The following is a 10,587-nucleotide window of genomic DNA, read 5'->3' on the forward strand; positions in this document are numbered from 1 at the left end:
GTCAGGCAGCACCTGACGAGCAGGAGGGTCAACGTTTTGAGCATAAGCTTTTCATCAGGAATGCTTATGCTTGAAATGTCAGCTTTCTTGTTCCTCGGATACTGCCTGACCTGCTGTGCTTTTCCAGCACCACACTTTTTGACACTGCTCTCCAGCATCTGCACTCCTCACTTTCTCCATGTGGAGGCAAAAACAGTTCTGGTACATCATCCTTACTATGACTGACAAAGTTTTTAATACTAAATCTTGGAGAGAAATGAATTTTTCTTCAAAGAACTTTGTGAGTGGATCTGGGACCAAAGATGTGGAATGGACTACCTTGAAAGCCATTGACATTATCTCAGTTGTACCTGATACTTCATGTGTAATTTGTAGTTTGTACCAACCATGTTTTACCTAGTAAATTACATTTAATTTTCTCCAGTAATTCTTTTCATTTCAGGGATGTTTAGCATACCTTCATCAGGAGTATTGAAGTTTATATGCAGTTAATTACCATCATTATCCCTTGAATTTATTGACTGGTGTGTACCATTAGAGGATGGCTGCCTATTATGTCATCGCAGATCTAGGTATAATTTATATTGAAGCATAAAATTTAATTAAATGGCGCTCACTAGACTTTTAAAAGCCAACCTCCAATATAAAGATGGGGAAATGATTCGTTACAGATTTTAGTCTAAACTAGGGAATGTCATTGCTGTTTAATCAGACAACCAGTGTTCATCCAGAGCCACTTAATAATTACCTTTATGTGAGTTATCCTAACCATCTGCCATCACTCCTATTTTGCCTGTCACTTCATCGCCACCTCAAACCCGCAAACCCAACCCAAATCAACTCTCTCTTCAGGTTCACCAAAGGGTTTCAGCATATTGAAATTCAATTCAGGTCTTTCTAAAAGGAGCAAGAATTTCAGCCTGTCAATGCTGTGACATTCTTTTAAGCAATTATGTCCTCTAAGTTGTACCTAGTGAATAGGTTTCAGGCTCCCTTTCAGCACACTGAGGTTCCACTTTGAGTTGTACAAAAACATATACTATTGTACAATAATTAGCATATTAACATCCCAACTAGATGTGTACCAGAACCTAATCAGTCAAATTAAATTACATCAGCCACTAATAATTACAATGACATTATTGAGCCTACAATTGAATTTTTTTATTTATTAAGCTATTGGTCCTTCGAGGCCAAGCAATATTTACTGCATAAAGATTATAACTCAAGACAGAAGAAATCACACTATAAAGCCCAAAGGCATTTAATTTATTTTCACAAAAGCGTAGATTGTGTGGAAATGTGTGTTTTGTCTATACACTGTGCTAATAGCTGTGTTCTGCAGCTCACCGCCATTCTCAAGGGCAACTAAGTATGGGCAATAAATACTGGCCCAGCCAGCAACACCCAGTTCCCATGAACGGTTAAAAATGTAGGTGAATAGTTTGAATATATCGAATATGAAAATGATAATAGGTTATGTTTAGCTCTCATTTTTGTTTATTACTGTAACTTGATCAGGTCAGCATCCTATCGAAAATGTATTTATTCCCCAAATATAAATGCAATATAATTTTCTGATCCATCCAAGTAGCATCTGCTGTTGAAGTTATTGCAAATTTTTTTCACTTGGAATGATTTTAAGAATGCAGCCAGCCTGTTGAAAATATCAAAAGAGTTGTTTCTTTATCCCTGCTGCTGGACTTTAAACCTCAGACTTCATTAAAACTGACTCTTCATTAATTACGGAGTCAGGATTGATGATAGCAGATCGCAATTCCGCCATGCCTGAAATTGGAGATTTTGGATATATCCAATGAAAGTAATTAAAATACCTACTCAAGAAAAATGAGACAATTAAATATATAGCTAACAAAACTGATTTCTCACACTCTCGCAACGAGACCACCTTGACCCACCCTAACCCACCATAAACACTACTTCAGTTACCTTGCCACTTTGCACTCTGGCACCCTGTCCACTAACTGGCTGGAATCCTATTTACCTGCCACTCCACTCCCTGTCACCTTATTGAGCTGTAACCTTATCCCCTATCCATGTGGCATCCTTCCCTGGCACCCAACTCTTTCCTGGCTGGCATCCTACTTATACATGGGATTACCATACCAAGCTGCATAAGGTTGCATCAGAAAATGCAGTACAATGTCAGAGGTGGGATGTTTGCTGATGTTTGCACAATGTTCAGCTTCATTTACAACACCACAGATATTAAAATAAGATCCGGCAATAACTAGGCTTGGGTCAACAAATAGCAAGGAATGTTCACTCTACACAAGTGGCAAACGATGACCATCTAAAGGAAAAATAGAGTCATATCACCACCTATAATCAGCATTAAACATACTACCATAAATATTCTAGGGGTCACCATTGACGAGATCAGCCTGTACTTATACTATACTTAAAAGAGCAGATCAGAGACTGGGTATTTTTCACCTAATGAAATACCATCCGAAGTCTTTGTACCATCTATAAAACACAAGTAAGGATTGTGATGGAATGCTGTGCACTTTCTGCATGAATGTTGTTTGCATGGTCTTCAAGAATGTCAACCATCCAGAATGTACAGCCCATCCACCATCTTCAATATTTATTTACACCACCACCAATAGTGGTAGCAATATGTATCTTTTACAAGGTGTACTTCATCAATTCACCTAGGCTTGCTCAACATCACAGCCAAAAACTATGACGACAGGTTGTTCTGTTATGAAGTGTGTTTCATCAACGCGAATTCGTTATAATGCAATTGAAGAATTGGGGATGCTGTTTCTACAACATGAACTTTTAAAACATGTGCTGGCTGTAACATGATTACATCACCAACTCATTATGCGCTGTTTCTAAGGCATGATTTTTCTATAAATGCAAGGTCGCACAAGAGCGCAACCATCGCGTTACAGAGAACTGTACAGAGAAAAATTGGGCCCTTGAAGACAGAAGCAGGGGAATATACTACTGGGAACGAAGAAATGGCAGAGGAATTAAATGGGTACTTCAGATCTGTGTTCACTGGGGAAGACACAAGCAATCTCCCTGAGGTAACAGTGGCTGAAGGACCTGAACTTAAGGGAATTTCTATTTGCCAGGATTTGGTGTTGGAGAGACTGTTAGGTCTGAAGGTTGATAAGTCTCTGGGACCTGATGGCCTGCATCCCAGGGTACTGAAGGAAGTGGCTCGGGAAATCGTGGATGCGCTGGTGATTATTTTCCAGAGTTCAATAGAATCGGGGTCGGTTCCTGAGGATTGGAGGGTGGCTAATGTTGTGCCACTTTTTAAGAAGGGTGGGCGGGAGAAAGCAGGAAATTATAGACCAGTTAGTCTGACCTCAGTGGTGGGAAAGATGCTGGAGTCTATTATAAAGGATGAAATTACGCACATCTGGATAATAGTAACAGGATAGGACAGAGTCAGCATGGATTTATGAAGGGGAAATCATGCTTGACTAATCTTCTTGAATTTTTTGAGGATGTAACTCGGAAGATGGACGAGGGAGATCCAGTGGATGTAGTGTACCTGGACTTTCAGAAAGCTTTTGATAAAGTCCCACACAAGAGGTTAGTGAGTAAAATTAGGGCGCACGGGATTGGGGGCAAAGTACTAGATTGGATAGAGAATTGGTTGGCTAATAGGAAACAAAGGGTAGTGATTAACGGCTCCATTTCAAAATGGCAGGCAGTGACCAGTGGGGTACCGCAGGGATCCGTGCTGGGACCGCAGCTTTTTACAATATATGTAAATGATATAGAAGATGGTATCAGCAATAACATTAGCAAATTTGCTGATGACACAAAGCTAGGTGGTAGGGTGAAATGTGATGAGGATGTTAGGGGATTACAGGGTGACCTGGACAAGTTAGGTGAGTGGGCAGATGCATGGCAGATGCAGTTTAATGTGGATAAATGTCTGGTTATCCACTTTGGTGGCAAGAACAGGAAGGCAGATTACTACCTCAATGGTATCAAATTAGGTAAAGGGGCTGTTCAGAGAGATCTGGGTGTTCTTGTCCACCAGTCAATGAAGGCAAGCATGCAGGTACAGCAGGTCGTGAAGAAGGCTAATAGCATGCTGGCCTTCATAACAAGAGGGATTGAGTATAGAAGCAAAGAGGTGCTTCTGCACCTGTACAGGGCCCTGGTGAGACCACACCTGGAGTACTGTGTACAGTTCTGGTCTCCAAATTTGAGGAAAGACATTCTGGCTATTGAGGGAGTGCAGCGTAGGTTCACGAGGTCAATTCCTGGAATGGCAGGATTGCCTTACACGGAAAGACTGAAGCGACTGGGCTTGTATACCCTTGAGTTTAGAAGACTGAGAGGGGATCTGATTGAAACGTATAGGATTATGAAAGGACTGGACACTCTGGCAGGAGGGAACATATTTCCGTTGATGGGGGAGTGCCGAACCAGAGGACACAACTTAAAAATTCGGGGTAGACCATTTAGGACAGAGATGAGGAGAAACTACTTCACCCAGAGAGTGGTGGCTGTGTGGAATGCTCTGCCCCAGAGGGCAGTGGAGGCCCAGTCTCTGGATTCATTTAAGAAAGAATTGGATAGAGCTCTTAAAGATAGTGGAGTCAAGGGGTATGGAGATAAGGCTGGAACAGGATACTGATTAGGAATGATCAGCCATGATCATATTGAATGGCGGTGCAGGCTCGAAGGGCAGAATGGCCTACTCCTGCATCTATTGTCTATTGTCTATTGTCTAACTGACCGTATTACTAAGAAGAAGGACAAGAGAGTGAGTTCGTGGAAAGACCGTCACTCTGTATTCCCTCTGATTCACACACCATCCTCACATGAAAGTGTAATGGTGTTCCTTATATGCCAGTGGAATAATGTCCTCAATCTCCTTAATGGCATCATGGATACATTTGTACCACATAGACTCCAGCAGTTCAAGAAGTTGACTCACTCTTATCTTTAGAGAACCAATCATGGTGGACAATACATTCTAGTTTTCCCAGAAATGCCATTATTCTATAAATGAATAAAACTATTGCATTAAATCATTGTCAATTGGCTTTATTGGAGTAGGCAGGTGGGGAGGGAGGGTGTATCGGTTAGCTCAATTGGCAAGTTTGTGATGCAGAGTGGTGCCAAAAGTGTGGACTCACTTCCTCCACTGGCTGAGGTTACCATTAAGGACTCTCATTCTCAAACCTACCTCTTTGCCTGAGGCACAGTAACCCTCAGGTTAAAATACCATTTGTCATCTTTCGCTCTCTTTCTCCCTCCTTCATGAGAAAGCAGCCCTTTATTTGTGGCTTTCACAAGAACACATGGACACAGTGGTGTAGTGGTCAAGTTACAATTGATCCAGAGATCTTGATTGTGAGTTAAGATTCCACTTTGAGAATTTGACCTTGCTTTTGAATTTGAACTCAATGGGACTGAGAAAGCCAGAGAGCCAGCATGGATTTAAATGGTTGATTGATTTTGTCTTAACTCGTGGGCATTATGCAAATATATATCAGATTTCCTAAAAATGCCTATTTTCTTATAAGTTATACAATAAATTATACTTCTGTAACAGCACACTTACTGAGGATAATTTTCACTCTTGATTGCTGCAAACTATAGTCAGTTGTAGATTGGTTACCCAGAAGTAAACATAAGTTTCTTACCCACTAATAAAGTGATGCATACTTCTGTTAAGTAAAATGAGTTCCAGATCTTCTAAGCTTTCCCTTTTAAACAATTCCTTGGCACTCTATAGATGCTGCATTGCTTCTCTTTGCTTGGTCTCCATGGCTTCAATATTTCTCATATACAGTACTCTGTATATTGAAATATACAATGTTATGATGCATTTATATAAGACATACGTATGTCCGCAGTTAAGAGCAGTATGGCCAGCGTTAGGTTTTAGGTGTAGCCAGCTAATTTGTAGCATCGACTTACCGGGTAAGGATTGTGATGGGACCCAGAGGGTATGATAGAATTTAGACACTGGGACTATTTCCATTGTAGATGAGAAAACAGAATAGGTTCAGTGAACTTTAATTTAACATCACAAGGAATTTTGATGTGGTAAATCAATAAAAACTGATTTCTCAAGCTGGGAGAGCAGGCATGGGAACACCGGATGGGGTATGGTGGTGGTGTTGGTTGGTATTGATTTAAAATTATTGCGAGAAGTGTGAACAAAATGGTCCAGAAGACAAACTTTACACCTCGGTTTATCAGAACACAAGATAATAAAGGAAGGCATCTGATCCACTGCATCTCTTTTCATCATAATTAACCATCCATGCTGGAGAAAGTTTAAAAAAAATGAAACCCTTCGATCGTTTCAGAAAACAAGTTGTTTGGGAAACTCATCTCTAACCTTGAATAAACAAAAATCAGGAGATCAAGAAGACACATCCCTTTAAACTTGCATATCCCCAAACTTACTGAAGCAGTAAATATTCTGCCCATAAGTCAATAATTTCCTGAAAGAAAGATCTTCCACATCTGTCTAAACTAATTATTTTTGTGTAATACATTTTAATCAAATCCTCCCTAGTCTATCTAATTCAACTAACCTATTTGGGCCAAATGTAAGCCTTTCAACATTTTATAAAATATCATTCATTTGTCTTGAAGTTTATATTTTCCTCAAGTAAAAATCCCCATCTTTCCAAGTTAATTACAATAATTGAGCTCCTTTAAGCTTGCTATCAATCCAGCCACTGTCTTCTGACCTTTTACCAGCATTTCCCTTCCCCCACCCCTTACTCGATGAGAACTACATCTGAACACAGTTTTTTGAGGCAGATAAATATTTTATACAGTACTTTAGAATAGTACAGTTTTTTAAAATTTAGTATTTAATTATCATGGCAGAACGTCACAGCTTCTATTGTCTCCCAGAATGACAAGGAATCTTTAAAAACCCTTATTTTCTAATATAACATGAGGGTATTTCTGCTGCTCAACAGCCTTCAACTTACAACCCTACAGATTCTTGTCCTTGACTTTGCCCATGTGTATAACACTACATTTATCTACCTTAACTGTATACTGACAGATGTAGACTCATTCCCCTCATAGCAGCACAAGTTCTTGCATTCATACGTTTTTAAAACCCACACAAAGCTTTATATCACCCGTGAACTGCTCCCCTGATAATTCATTTGAAATATAAAAGTCTTAATCTAATTTTTTTATTTTGCTGCAAATTAGCTCAAGCCAAAATGAAAGAAAGCATCCCCGTTCTAGGAAGAACTCATTTCAACTGTGTTTGCTGAGCAGATCTTTGCAGCTCCACGCATCTCCAGTTGCTTTCTTCTACAATCAACTCAATTCAGTCTATTTGTCTCTCTAATGTCCAATTGTAAACCTGGCTGAATAAACTTCTGTATATCCTGAAACTTCTTTTAATCATTCAGTTTTATCATCTACCTGATATCCATTTGATGATAGAATGCTGACTTCACTAACTCTACCTTCTCCATCATAATTTGGAGATGCCAGTGTTGGACTGGGGTGGAGGAAGTAAAAAAAAATTCATCATAATTAATATGCTCTGATCAAAGTATGCATTATTGAGAGTCTATATTTTGTCACACCCATTTGGATCCTTTCTGCCAGATGCAAATTTATACTTGAAACGAAAGCAATTTAATTTTAAAAACTTTTTAAAAATATATGGATCGGCTTCTGAATTTTAAAAAGTTAAAGATTGTGATCATTGCAATGGAGACTCTTGTTAGCATAGACCTTGATAGTTGTATAGTCGATTTGAGATTCTTTGTTTTACAGGTTGGTTGAAATTTTGTTGATCTGCTTTCTTCTGACTGTGGCTGATTCCCATCATTCGGAGTAAGAGACAGTCCTTTTGAGGTCCTTTTGCCTTTTGGATGGCTTTGTAGCTAGCTGACTTCTAGAACTCAGAGTAAGAGAATCCTTTTATCTGCAACACAAGGGTGACTAGCCTGTTGACTGTGACCTTCACAGCATCCTATCTCCAACTTAATCTGGGACACATTGGTACCTTAGACCACTCAGTCCAACTAAAATACTCCAGTTGTGCTGAAATTGTTTTTTTAACATTCGTCTTTGTGGATTTTTCAAAGAGAAAACAGAAAATGTACCTGCAGTTTGGAATATCATCTGGAAGGGTTATAACAATGTGAAAACAGGCCATTTAGCATAGTCAATTCACCTAATCTGCACATCTTTGCATTGTGGGGATATGGGGAGAATGTACAAACTCCACACAGAAAGTCACTTGAGGCTGGAATTGAACTCATATGCCTGGCGCTATGAGGCAGCAGTGCTAACTACTGAGCTACCAGGCTGGATGGCATGCTGCTAAACAGGGATTCTCAGCCCTTCGATATCTTTTGTTTTCAAGATCACAGTCCAGTCTGTTTTTACTTCTATGTTTCCTCATTGAAGTGTTACAAGTGCATGGATTTAAATTCTCCTCACATCTTTGGATGTAATGTTCTGTGGTTCTTTTTCTCTCCCTCTCCAAATATTCACTTAATGTTTGCCTGCATCCAGCAATAGGACAGAAGACTTGTGCTCCAGAACTTGTTGCATCCCAAGTGAAGTATTCCAATACAGCTACAACACTGCCATGTACCTGACAATGTGGAAAATTTCCTAGGTATGACATGTATACAAAAAGCAGGGCAAATTCACCCTGGCAATTAAGCCACATCAGGTAACTCTCAATCATCACTAAAGTGATGACAGTACCAAGCAGCCCCTGCTCAGTAATAACCTGCCCACTGGTGAGGGTTCCGCCAGGGCCACCCAGCTGCTGATCTCAATACAGCCTTTGGTTCAGAGATGAGACAAGGTGGGAGTGATAACCTTTAACATCAAGGCCACAATTGACTCAGTGTCTCATCAAGGAGCCTGAACAAAATTGGCTTCCATGGGAATTGAGGGTTTGGAATTATACTTGGCACATAGGATGATGGTTGCTGTTGTTGGAGGTCAGTTTTCTTAGCTCCAGGACATCTCTGCAGGAATTCCACAGGGTAACACTGTAGGCTGAACCATCATCAGCTGCTCCATCAATGACCTCTTTCCATCTTGGGGTCAGAAGTGGGGATGTTCGCTGATGGTCGCACAATACTCAATACCATTCATGACTTCTCAGATACTGAAGCAATCCATATTCAAATGCAACAAAATTTGGACACTATCCAGGCTTGGGCTGAAACGCGGTAACATTCATGTCACACAAATGCCAGGCTAAGATTATCTCCAAAAGCAGACAATCTAACCACTGCAATTAATGAAAAAACAAACTGGACTTCTCAAATAAATACAGTGGCTACAAGAACAGGTCAGAAGCTGGGAATACTGAGGCTAACTCCCCAAGGCTTGGCCACTATCTACAAGGCACACATCAGGTGTGTAATGGAATATTCCCCACTTGCCTGGATGGGTACAATTCTAACAACACTTAAAAAGCTTGACACCATGTAAGTCAAAGCACCTTCTGACTCATTAGAAAACAAATACAATTAAAGAAAATTACCTTCCAGAACTCTTATGATCTGACTCTCATCCTCAAATCATTGGGTTTGCTCCTTCACACAGATTTATGAATGTACAAATTAGGAGTAGAAATGGATCTTTAATGTCCTCCACCATTCAATGTAATGACTGATCTGCTTTTGTTTCAAATTCCATATTTCCATCTATTCCCAGTAACCTTTCATTCCATTGCCTATCCACCTCTTCCTTAGAAGTATTCCATGATCCAGCCTCCAGTGCTTTTTGAGGGACAGTTCCAAAATCATAGGACTTCCAGAAAATAATTTCTGATCGACTCAGTCGTAAATGGGTGACTGCAAATTTTACAACTGTGGGCCTCTAGGCCTGTACTCATCTACAAAACAAGATATCACATTGTCAAAATTATTTGGATCTTAAACACTGCAAGTAGTTTACTCCTCACTTCTCTCAAGTCCAGTGAAAATAAGATGCATAATTGGTGCCATGGTGACTCAGTGGTTAGCACTGCTACCTCACAGTGCCAGGGTCTTGAGTTCAAAAACACCCTCGGGTGTCTGTATGTGCAGCGTTTGCACATTCTCCCTCTGTCGGTGTGCGTTTTCTCCTACAGTTCAAAGATGTGTAGATTAAATGGATTTGCTCTGCCAAATTCCCCATAGTGTGTAAGTGGATTAGCCATGGCAAACGCAGGGTTACAATGATGGGGTGGGATGGTCTTCAGAAGGTTGGTGTGGAGTTGATGGGTTGAATGGCTTGCTTCCACACTGTGGGGATTCTATGTTCAATTTGTTCTTCTACAACGATCCAATCATCCCAAGTATCAAGCTAGAAAATCTTCTCTGAACCACCTTCAAAATATATACATTCTTCCTTAAATGAGGAGATCAAATGTATACACAGCATTTCAGATGTTATCTCACGAATGTCTTGTAAAACCGAAGCATCCTTTTATGACGTTCAATTCCTCTCCCAATGAAGGAGATGTTCATGAGGGTCAAGATTAGTCACACATTGATGACATAATTGGGTGTCTCTGTTTTTAAAAGGGCACCTGCTTACTTACTAAAATGTGACCAATCCCATTGCAGAGAG

This window comes from Chiloscyllium punctatum, chromosome 10, assembly GCF_047496795.1.
Source record: "Chiloscyllium punctatum isolate Juve2018m chromosome 10, sChiPun1.3, whole genome shotgun sequence".
Taxonomy (NCBI): domain Eukaryota; kingdom Metazoa; phylum Chordata; class Chondrichthyes; order Orectolobiformes; family Hemiscylliidae; genus Chiloscyllium; species Chiloscyllium punctatum.